This window comes from Magnolia sinica, chromosome 17 (genome assembly GCF_029962835.1).
Source record: "Magnolia sinica isolate HGM2019 chromosome 17, MsV1, whole genome shotgun sequence".
NCBI classification, from domain to species: domain Eukaryota; kingdom Viridiplantae; phylum Streptophyta; class Magnoliopsida; order Magnoliales; family Magnoliaceae; genus Magnolia; species Magnolia sinica.
Window position 1 is genome coordinate 52,311,897 of NC_080589.1, and position 12,349 is coordinate 52,324,245.

Here is a 12,349-nt window from a genome sequence, read left to right on the forward strand (position 1 = left end):
GCTAGGTGGGCCCCACATAGATGTTTATGAAAAATCCATCCCGTCCATCCGTTTTATAAACTCATTTTAGGAAGTTCGACCAAAAATTAGTTGTATCCAACAATTGATTGGGCCACACGAGATGAAACAGTAGTAATTAAGTGAGAACCGTTGAAGTATTCTTATGTCAATAAAAGTTTTGTGTAAGACTATATTTTTGGTTTTCTCACTTCATCCTATTCTGAATGACCTTATAAACGGTTTGAATAGCATGTAAACATCAAAGTGGAGCGCAGAGGGTTTCAATGGTAGGAAAGAATTTCCCCAAATTTCCATCTCGTGTGACCAACTTGAGTTTTTGTATCCACCTAATTTCTAGTACCATGTCATAAAATGAGCTCTAAAAATGAATGGACGGAATGGATTTCTCACATACATTGAGGTGGGCCCCAACCATCATACTTGCGCAGGAAATCCACGTCCGCTTCGTTGGTAGATGAGTTACCCGCGGCCACAATACCCTTGTTCATTTGCAACAAAGAGAGAGCGAGAGAGAGGAAATGGCGACGGTCAAGGCCATTTGAGAGAGCAAATGGCGGCCATAAAGGTCATTATATTTATAGCTAGGCATATCTTCGATGGCCGTGGAAATCGAAACATGGAGGTGATTTTTTCAGTTTCTTTCAACCAACGATTTGCTATTCTCGTATCTAGGTTTTCGATTTCTATTACATGCCTGGATTTGATCTCTCCCGTCTATTTCTCATTTTCATCTTCCTATCTGTCGTCTTTTATACGTGATTGGATCAGATCGTAATCAGGCATCGATTCCGATAGTGTGATTCTCTCTTCTGATGAAGAAATTTCGGTTTCTTGTTCTTATATGCGATGGATATTCCTCTTTGCCTGTTTATTCCTTCAGGTGGATGTTTGTCTGAGTGATGGAACCCTAGCTAGGGCTGTTGTCACGAGTGGCACCTTGACAGGTAAAAGCCAAGAACTCATTTCATAATAGAATCTGTACTGCATCGTGTGATTTGGATCTGTATCAGATCTCTTGAATTTGAGCTATGATGAGGTTTTAGTGATTTTTATTTTAGTTTGATCGTGGAAATAGTGGACCAGATGTTGAGGTTTCTTGTGTCATGTATTTTGAATTATCTGTGTGGCTCTCCTTCCCAATTTTCAAGGAGGAAATTGGGAATTTAATTTCCTGACTTCAAATTTATTGCTAGGTTTATATATATATAAGATTATGAGCTTTTTTATTGGATTTGTAAATATTATAGTTAGTTTATTAAGTTGAACTTGACCTATTCCACAATTTTCATACTCTCAACTTGGTGCCGAAGCACTTTGGAATTTGGATAATTGTATAGTGTCTGAGCATGTCGGTCCCGTGACATTTACAATACCTGCAGTGAGAGACAATCAATTAACTATTAAATGTCACTGAATCCAATGCCGAAACATTACCAGCTTACAAATCTGAAAGGCCTTATGATTTTTGAAACATCGGTCGTTCCTTTCTAACCATAGAACCTATATGCCTACTAACAAAATTAATCACCAGACTTTTCTCCCAATATTCCCTATACTCCCATCACGCCACATCAAAAGAAAACTATCAACGAATTTCGGCAATGCCCATGAAACTCCGAACACATTGAAAAAATTATCCCACAACCCTTTTGCAAATGAGCAATGTGCAAACTGTGTTGAGATGATCCACTGCTAATTTCCTCATACATCTAGAACAATTTGCATTTGTAGACGGGGCCTTTGATGCTAGAAATTTTGTATCGGTGCAAGCAATTGTTAGCATTCATCCAAAAGAAATCACAACCAATAATCCCAACTCATGCATGCTCAAATTCTGATTAGTTGGGACAAGACTTAGATTATGATGCATGCTCATATCCAAAGCTTCATATCAAACAAGGAACAAGTCCAGTGTCCTTGAGCAATGCATAGATGCACTCCATCATGTCCAAAATGCTGATTGTCCTTGCAATGTTTTTTTTTTTTCTTTTTTTTTTTTTTTTGCTTCCTCCATACAAGCACCAAGTTTCGGGTACTTGAATTAAGCTAAACATGCACTACCGCATTTATATGTAGTATATAGGAATTTGTGACAGAGTAATAAAAATGGTGGTTGGCTTATATGGAAGTTGGCTTATAGGCCAGTTGGCCTGACCCGGCCTGGATGACTCGGTGTGCAAGGCCAGGACTTGGGCACTAAAGGTGGTGCTGGCCCAGTCCAATCATCAACTGGCCCACCATTTTTTTTTTTTTTTTTAAAGGATGTTTTAGAGACATAAGCAGTTCCCATTCAATGTGGACGTGTAATTTAAAGGAGCTCTTGGATCTATGGTCATGTTTTGATGATCTAAACATTTTATATGATGAACTTGTCGTGGATGAACATGATTCTCCCAAAAAATTTCCTAGATTAAGCTGTCACACACATTTAATATTTGGACTATTTTCCATATAATGCTAGCCTTATGGGGCAGGGCCATGACCTTTTCAATCCAACTAGGGCTAGACCAAGCCCGGGTTATGACTCAGGTATAGAGAATAGGGGCTAAGCTGGGGCACCCCAAATGGCTCATGCTTAGGGTGGACCAATCATCATTAGCCCAACCGTAGTCAGAAAAATTTTAATGAATGAGAAAAATAATTTTACAAAAGATTGAATGACTTTTCTTTGTATGAATAGATCTTTTTATATTGTGATGAATATATAGAGAAGAGAGGGAATTAAATCTCTAATCAGATCCTAAATCTTAGAGACAAAATAAAGAAGAAGAAAAAAATTCATATCAGGGAGAATTTTCCTAACAGAGTCCAACCTTTCATCATCTAGCATGAAATTCAAACCCAATCTCAGCTAGCCACCCTTCTAGGTTGGGCTGCCTAGCCACCCGTATCAATGAGTATGAATTGTGCGCATGGTGAGCACTTAAAGTTGGGGCACACATATTTCCCAGCACTTTAAGAAGAAGAGAGAATCAAGTGCTTGTTCGGATTGACAGTCAACTACGGAAAGCATTTAATTTATATCAACAATATGTTTGCACTTAAAGAAGCGAAGTGCCAGCTTTTGCCATTTCTGTCTTAGGAAGGGAGCCAAAATATATATTTTTTTCAGTCAAATGCTGAGAAAAGGGTGTTTCAGACATCCACTTATGAGATTATAAACCAAATACTCTCACCTATAAAGAATAGTATTTTCCATTACTTTTCTTTAACAATTTTTTTTTAAAAAAATAAAAAATACAAGTGCTAAGAATTTTCTTTCCCTACAAATATTGTTATTGTTGTTAGTTTTGGTGATTGTGGTGGTGCTCTACAGTCTACACACACATAGAGACATCTGTTTTTAAAATAGCAAATGAAGATAAACTCACCAATGTAGCTAGATAGACAAGAAGAATAATTGGATAGAGATGATAAGCTTGTTTGCATCATCAGTTGGAAAAAGCTAACAAAACAAAAGTGGCCCCACTCAACAAAACACGTGGTGTTTCCTTCCATATAAGGAAAGAGATGAAAGCATAGGATCTTTAAAAGGCATGGAGTAAAGGCTATGGAATGAGCATGGCTCATTGATCACATTGATTGAACTATCCTAACCATCCAACTAGTGGCTATCAAATGGATTGCTATGGAATCTGATAGAGTAGATATTCGAGTATGAACCATCACATGATGGGAATAGCCACATTAATGGCTTCGATATTTATATTTATATTTTATTTTTTTGTATAAACCCAGGTGTGGGCTTTAGTTATCAGTACCATTTGGGCAGTCTGGAAGGGAAGTTTTATACCTGTGTTGTTTGGTGCCAAAGTTTGTGATGTGTTTGAATATACTTTTGTGAACTGGTCTTGTCCCTTGCTCAGCAAAATAGGGGCTAAAAACCCCACTCAATCAAACAAATCTGACAAACAAATGCAGCGTAGAAACACCCTTTGCCAAGTGTGTCCAAATGGGCCCTTGATCTATACTATGGTTTCTTTTTTCTTTTTTTTTTAGGAAAGTGTTGGATTTCTAACCTGTGCCGAATCTCTTGTTTTATGTGCTTCTGTCATGGTTTTTGGGTTATTGTCTTCCTTCTGAATGCTTTTTTGCTTTTTCTTTCATCAGGTTCTAAAATGTGAGTATGCTGTCCGTGGAGAGATTGTTACCCATGCCCAGGTATTCCAAATTGAGAATTCATAGGAAGATTTTCTCCCTTCTCTTGAGATTATCATTTCCTAATGGAAAGCATGCTGACCCAGGTCACTAATACAATACACCACCACAAAAGAAAAGTACATAGAACTCATTCTTGAACATGAGGATTCTGAATGCTCAACAATAGATCTTCTTATAATTGTTCATGTTGGATTCTTATTTAAAACACCTTGGGTTCTACCAAAAAAAAAGAGTCTGGTTACATGTCTTGTTTTATAGGCTTCGGTTTTTTTTTTTTTTTTTTTGGTTGCATCAATGATTGAAGTGACACAGTCCAAAAACTTGCTGGTCAACTTGAGATTTGGCTGAAGCCAGGTTCGTAGTAATCCCAAAAGATGGTGCAATGTGCCTCACCAAGGATGGACCACACACCAGATGTCCCTGAGATTGGAAGATCCCACCTACCGAGTCAATCACTATTGATTTTTAACTCTTAACTGTCTCTTAACCGTCTGTTTACTGTCTGTGAATTGAATGGATAAGATATCCAAACCTAGGATATTTTGGTGTATGATCCATCCATGATGGAGCCCATCGTATAGATGGCTTAGATCATTGCATGGTCCATGCATGTTGGAGTCCATCATATGGATGCTTTAGATCACTAAACCAAGGGTTCTACTTTTACAAACTGAAAACCCATGGTACTGTGGAAACCCTTGGGCCAAGCATTGCATAACATCTCTTCCATGTATATGCTCCTGAGTAGTATCTCTACTTCCATGCTTATAGTTCTACACAAGGTGTCCCGTATCGGTATCGGTTGGTGTAACGGTGCCCTCCGAAACCGATACGGATACGGGGGCGTAACGGCCCGTAACGGCGCAAAATTTTTTTTTTTTCCCAAAAAAATATGAAAAAATATGGATTAAATCCGGAATATTCTAAGCATTTCAAATATGCATTCATTTATAAATTGGAACATGTTTATGGTGGTGTAACGGTCCACTCTTTGGTGAGAAATTGTATCGGACTGTCTGATGAATTTATGAACCAGATAACCTGAATTTGACTGCAAAATTCATATATTTAATTTTCTAACTATCTACTATCAATGATAGATATATTAGAATGAATGTAATATGAAAATATCTTACATTTAGGTGTTTGCAATTATTTTTGAGGGCTAAAATTCATGCGTAAATAGAAAAAAAAATATAAATTGGCAACCCAAATATGTAAAATGCACATTAACATGTTCTACTATGATTAACACATCATATGGCATCATTAAAACAGCAAAAAATTCATTAAAAAATGATTTTTCGAATTTTCAAAAAAAAGGCCGAAATAAATGCGTAAATAGAAAAAAATATATATAAAAAATAAAATGGCACCCCAAATATGTAAAATGCACATTAACATGTTCTACTATGATTAACACATCATATGGCATCATTAAAACAGCAAAAGAATCATTAAAAAATGATTTTTCGAATTTTCAAAAAAAGGGCCGAAATAAATGCGTAAATAGAAAAAATATAAAAATATATAAAATGGCACCCCAAATCTGTAAAATACACATTAACATGTTCTACTCTGATTAACACATCATATGGCATCATTAAAACAGCAAAAGAATCATTAAAAAATGATTTTTCAAATTTTCAAAAAAATGGCCAAAATAAATGCGTAAATAGAAAAAAAATATTAGAAAAATATAAAATGGCACCCCAAATCTGTAAAATGCACATTAACATGTTCTACTCTGATTAACACATCAAATAGCATGATTAAAACAGCAAAACAACCATTAAAAATTGATTTTCTGAATTTTAAAAAAAGGGGCCAAAATTCATGCGTAAATAGAAAAAAATATAAAAAAATTATTAAATGGCATCCCAAATCTATAAAATACGCATTAACATATTCTACTATGATTAATACATCATATGGCATGATTAAAACAACAAAACATATTAAAAAAAGTATAAATACCTATTTTTGACGAATTTCTGAAAAATGGCCCACCGAGCTTTGATTCAAGAAAATCCGTAATATAATGTGTTTTTATCTCAGTTGGTCGAAATTAGTAGTAGAATGAGTGAGAAGCAGTTTTGAAGCAAGAGATTTCAAAAAAACAGCAAAAACAGAGCTTAAAATGAAAAAAAAAAAAGGTTACCGATACGGGCCCGTATTGGCCGATACGGGTACAAAATTGGGTAACGGCCGATACGATCTCGAAACGCGTAACGGTTCCCACCGTTACTGTTACGTATCGGCCATTACGGCCGATACGTAACCGTTTTGGCATACCCTGGTTCTACATGTTCCTTCTTATATAGATTCTGCTCTTGTACCCAAGATGGAAAAGAGCACAACAACTGTAAGTTCAGAAAAACAATAAGCAAGACAGTAGAAATTTAGTTCAGGCTACTTTTGGTTGCTCCAAATATCATGAAAATTCATGATTAATCATCTAATTCAGTGCAAAATATGTTGAAATTTCATGATACTTTGTTCCGCCAAACACGCCTGATGCAGGACATGAAAATTAAATATGCTATGCAAGATCTCAGGCTTTAGATCATACCAGTTTAGAAACAATCACATAAAATTTCACATCTCACACAAAAGTCCAAACATTCAAGCAAGGAGAATCTATGCGGGTTCAGGCCTACACGTGCTAGGGGCTAGATCAATCAAAATTATAGACCAAACAAGAATCAAGGGAGGGTAAATTCATCGACACATGCACAGAAATAATTCCCCAATCCAAGGGGTTCACAAATTTCAATTCGGGGTTCACAGATTATTTTTTTTTGTTGGTAGTTATGGTGTTATATCTGTACCAGAGGTGATGGATTGATAGCCTCTAACTAGCAATGATAGATACCTGGTGGCTGCAATTGATGGGGTCTCCGAGAAAATGACTGTGCAGGATATCTGTGATCTAATTTGGGATGTACGCATTCAAGACAGTGAAAAATCAGAATCCATTTCTACCAACACAAAATTGTTGGCTGTGTGGAAGGCTATGTGGCAGTTCATGTGCATTTGTAGTTTGTCTTGAAAACTTTAAATAGACCATTAATTGTTTTGTTGGTATTGTGCTGATTGTTTTGTCTTGATGAATGTTAAATGGGTGAAACATGCACAAGTTCAATCATTGGTTGATTATGATATTGTTAGCTTCGGTTGATAGAAACCAAGGCTAAAGATGGATTTAGTATTAGTTGGCATTAACTGAGGTGAAAAACTAAATTTAGCCTCGGTTATTGAGAAATGAGGTTAAAAGCTGAATTTAACCTCGGTTGATGCTAAAAGAGGCTAAATCCATCTTTAGCTTTGGTTTTGCCTCAGTTACCCAAACTGAGGCTGCAACTCCCGTGGCTAAAGGCTTTAGCCTTGGTTGTAGAAAACTGAGGTTAAAAATAGATTTAGCTTCGGTTGGAGGCAACCGAGGCTAAAATTTGGATTTAGTCTCAGTTGGAACTTTTAGCTTCACTTGAAGAACCGAGATTATAAAAGCCTTTTTAGCCTCGGTTGCTAAAACCGAGGCTAAAGCCTTTAGCCATGGGGGTTCCAACCTTGGTTAGGATAGTTGAGGCAAAAATGAGGCTAAAGGCTTTAGCCTCAGTTTTTATCCTTTTTAGTTACAGTTTTGAACTGAAGCTAAGGGCAGTTTTTGTTGTAGTGACAGTAGCAAGTAAGAAGGGATGCAAACCACGTAACAAGGAGACTGCATTTCATCTTATCCTCTTGATTTCGGAAAACCATGACCAAGGAATCAGTTGTTATTGCTATTGAATGCTTGAGACTTGTAGTTCTCCTGCACACACTGTTACACACAAGTGAATGTCAGAAAGATGTTATGAATTTACCATTGGAAGCATCTAAACAGGTACCCATAATTTGGCCAGCTTAATTTGAATTACATGTATGCAATTGTTAACTAATTTCTAACTGTCTGTGCATCATCCACCACTCTGCCAGAGTGTCAATTTTTTCTTGACGCTAAGTCCACGATTATATGAAAATTGTAAATATTGAGGTTTGAATTCCTTATTATTTCAAAATAGGGAACTTTTCCATTTGGAACTTAGTTTGTATAGTTGGGGCCATGATTGGTATATCCTAGACATTGGCTAGAGTAGAACAACCGTGGGTGCCAGTCCACATCTGCAAACTAAGCTCCGCAAAGGAAAGTTCCCTGTTCGGAATGAATAGGGAACTAACTCGGCCTCCTCTATATTATATTTCTATAAATTACCAATGTGTCAACGAAAAGTTTATTTGATATGAAAAAGTATACTGTTTCTACATCATACGTAGTTCACCAAATTCCCACTTACATACTTAACAATAAAGTGTGTCTGCAAAATGATTTCAAAGTTATAATTTCTAAATGAAACTATTCTTGAAATTATCTATCATCCAGGCTGATTCATTTGCATGCAATGAGTTTTCAGATGAGTATGGCACCTTTTTGGCCATTATTGTTTTGTGCAAATCTTCTATTCCTGTTTGTTGAAGAAAATATCGTACTAAATCTTAGATGTTATGAATTTACTGATCTAAACATACTATGAACTTGCTTTAGTCTTGCATTATCCATTTTGTAAATGTTTCCATCTACTTTTTTGTTTATCTGCATTATGACAATAAAGAATTTGTGCCCCATATTCTATTGATGTCTTGTTGAATTCAGTGGTCATCTTCATTACACTTCTATGTCGGATTGGTGTAGACCAGCTCAGGAATGATGCGCTTGCATAATTTGTTTTGAGAACTGATTGCGTGCAGGCAAATATACCACAACTGGTGGGGTACTGTACAATCTTTCCTTCCAAAATGCGACTTGTGTAGGACATCAAAATGATAGGCCCCACCATGAGGATTCTGCTTCTAGAAAACCCAGGCTGATTCACTCACTATATTGACCACACCTTAATGTCGAGTCAGACTGTCTGTTTTCAATTGATTACAGTAGTTTGTCCATCTGATGCATAAAAACGGACAGATTTTTGTTCCAACATTCGAGTGATCTTTCTGGTGGGTCCTATTGCATTCACAGTGTTGATGCCACACAAGTGGTATGTTTGTGCCAAAGATGGTACGGTGCCACTAGTTGTGGTGAAAGTGCAAACGTGGGAAATAATTCTTTCATTTTGTTTTCTGCTGCAGGTCTCCTCGGAGATATTTTCTCCCTAATTCACAAGATCTTGGAGGTACTTCCCATCTGAATTTATGGCATATAAGCAAGTTGGTTTTCATCATGTGCTTCTAAAAGAGTTGTCTTATCGTATTGATTTTAGACCAGGGTATCGGTTGTAATTGCTGGTGAATGCTTGAGACTTCTGGTTTTCCTGAACACAATGTCACACGCAAGTGAATGTCAGGAAGATGTTATGGGCGTGCTTGGTCAATGGAATTGAATGGTATTGAATTGCATTAGATGGGATTAACATTATTATTGCACAATAATTGCATGTCAGGGAATATCACGGTATTGTAGCCACCCAATACCATATTTGGGATAAAATTTTGCTAGGGGAAAACACAGGATTAAGGAAAATCATGTTTGGTAGACCATTGTATTGTAATTAACGGACCAAATTCACAATAGATGTCGTTCAATTGTACACATATATAACCAGAATGTCACATGTAAATGATATATATGGATGGACGGCATGGATAAACGCATGCATCAATGTAGGGCCCACACGTGTAGTGGATTTCAAAATCCACAGAAATCCTACATGGGACCAAATACAATTCCATGGGACTAAATGCAATTCCATCCCACCTAATCCCAATCTTTCCCATCCTCTCCAAATTCTGAATGGAATTGTATGGGACCAAATGCAATTCTATCCAACCTAATCCCATCTAATACCCTGCGCCAAACGCCCCCTATGGTTCTCCACTTATGGCTTGGTGGTAGACTGTGTTTCAACTTGAGGTTATGGGTTTGATTACCCATGTGGTGTGTGTGGGTATGAGAGTGTGTCTTTGACCACTAAAAAAATAAAAACAAAGGGGAGTTATTTGATGCTCAGGCAGTGTAGGACACTTTGATAGGCAGTCACCCATGCGCAATCTACATTTTACTCAAATTAAACCGACTAATCTGCCAAAATTGTTGCCAAGTCAGTCCACAAATAAGATTTCTTGAACAATCCCAACTTCTGGTTTGTGGATGCATGTTTGTTGAAACAGGACCATTGAACATTTTTTCATTTGTTACTGCCGAATCTGATAGTCACAGATAAAAAATAATCATGTTCATGGTACATCTAAACAGGGACCTATAATTTGTACAGCTTAATTTAAATTACTTTTATTTTACGTATTCAATTTTAGACTAATTTCTAAGTGCCTGTGTGTCATCCATCACACTGCCAGTCCAGCTTTTCTCGAAGCTAAATCCACAAGGAGATGAAATTGTAAATGTTGAGGTCGAGTTCCCTAATCTTTCCAAATAGGAAACATCCCTGTTTAGAACTTTGTAGATTCGGGTCCCATATTTGGTTTATCCAAGCCATTTGGTCTTACAAAATATCCTCACAATTGGTCAACTCTAAAACCTTCCCGTTGTTGATGTGCAAATACATGGTTAAAAAGAAATCCATGAATAAACCGACATTTAATGGAGGAAAGATAAAACAATTTGATGGCTATGATCTTCCAATTTAGGAGATTTTGGGGATATGGTCCATCCATGATGGGGGCTGTCGGATCGATGGCTTGGGTAGACTAACCATGGGCACCACATCTGCAAACTAGGCTCTAAACATGATTGTTCCCTCTTTAGAATCAATAGGGATCTCGGTCTCCTCTGCGCAAGACTTAATATTCTTTTACCACAGCATACATAGTTCACCAAATTCCCACATACATTCTCGTCAATAAAGTGCCTCTGCAGAATTATTTTCAAGTTACTAAAGGAAACTATTCTTCAAATTATCAATCATCTAGGCTAATTCAGTCACTTGCAATGAATTTTCATGAGTATGAGACCTTTTTGGGCTATTGTTGTTTGCGCAAATCTTGTACTCCTGGCTGTTGAAGTGAATATGATATTAAATCTTATATATTATGAATTCGCCGATCTAAACTTGGTTTTACTCATGCATTATCCATTTGTTTTCATCCACTGGCTTGTTTATGTATATTATGATAATTTAGAGACAATGACCCATATTCTACTGATGCCTTGTTGAATTCAGTGGTGTTGTTAATAACACTTTGAGAACTGATCATGCACAGTCAATGATACCGCAACTTGTGGTACCATACGATATTTTCTGCCAACATGCCACTTGTGTACGACATGAAAATGGTAGGCCCTGCCATGAGGATTATGCTTCTGGAAATTCAAGCCGATATGCTCACTAGGTTGGCCACACCTTAATGTACTTCGAGTAAAATTGTCAGTTGTCCATTGATTTGTGGTATGGCCTAGCTGATGCAGACAACCTGATTTTTGTTCATAGTGATCATCATGGTAGGTCCTATTTTCATAGTATTGATGCCTACACAAGTGGTATGTTGGTGGAAAAGATCGTATGGTTCGACAAGTTGCGGCACCTTGCTTGCATGTGACCAGTTTCTCAATTTGTTTTCAATTTCGAGATGAGAAAAGCTTCAGTGTTTGGGAACATGTGATAATCTACTCTATGCATGGACACCCATGTACCTTAAGGGCCTGTTTGATTTTCCAAGCATATGGTAAATACACTGTGTAAGTGAGTAATAATTACTTCACTGGGTAATTACGGCGTTGTTATCAATGCTTGATTTGACACTTACTTTTCTGAGCTCTAAGCCCGAGGAGACTGAAATATATGTGGGGCCCACCATGATGTGTGCGTCTTATCCACACCGTCCATCTGTTATGCCAGCTGAATTTAGGTCTAGACAAAAAGAGGCTGATACAAAGCTCAAGTGGGCCACACCACAAGATTTAGGGAATCAAACATCTACCGTTAAAAACATATCGGTGCCACTGTTTCCTTTAGTGTGGGCAACCTGAGCGTTGGTTCAGGCTCATTTTTTGGCTCATGCCTTAAAATGTTACGCTAAAACTGATGGACGGCTCAGATATATCATATATATATCATGGTGGGGTCCAGAAATTTAAACCAATCTTTTTGACTTGGTTTTCAAGACAGAAATGCAA

The 12,349-nt window shown here is 37.1% G+C and overlaps 1 protein-coding gene across 2 annotated transcripts in view; it reads left to right on the top strand.

The window, feature by feature from the left end:
- The first annotated feature begins 390 nt into the window (after positions 1 to 390).
- The window catches only part of LOC131230399 (uncharacterized), a 105,924-nt gene continuing 93,965 nt past the window's right edge, over positions 391 to 12,349 (top strand). The window contains exon 1 of one of the 2 annotated variants that reach the window (XM_058226304.1): positions 391 to 586. The gene's annotated coding sequence lies outside the window, so the exon portion shown is untranslated. The remainder of the gene's footprint in view (positions 587 to 12,349) is intronic. The other variant, XM_058226305.1, reaches the window with a different exon arrangement.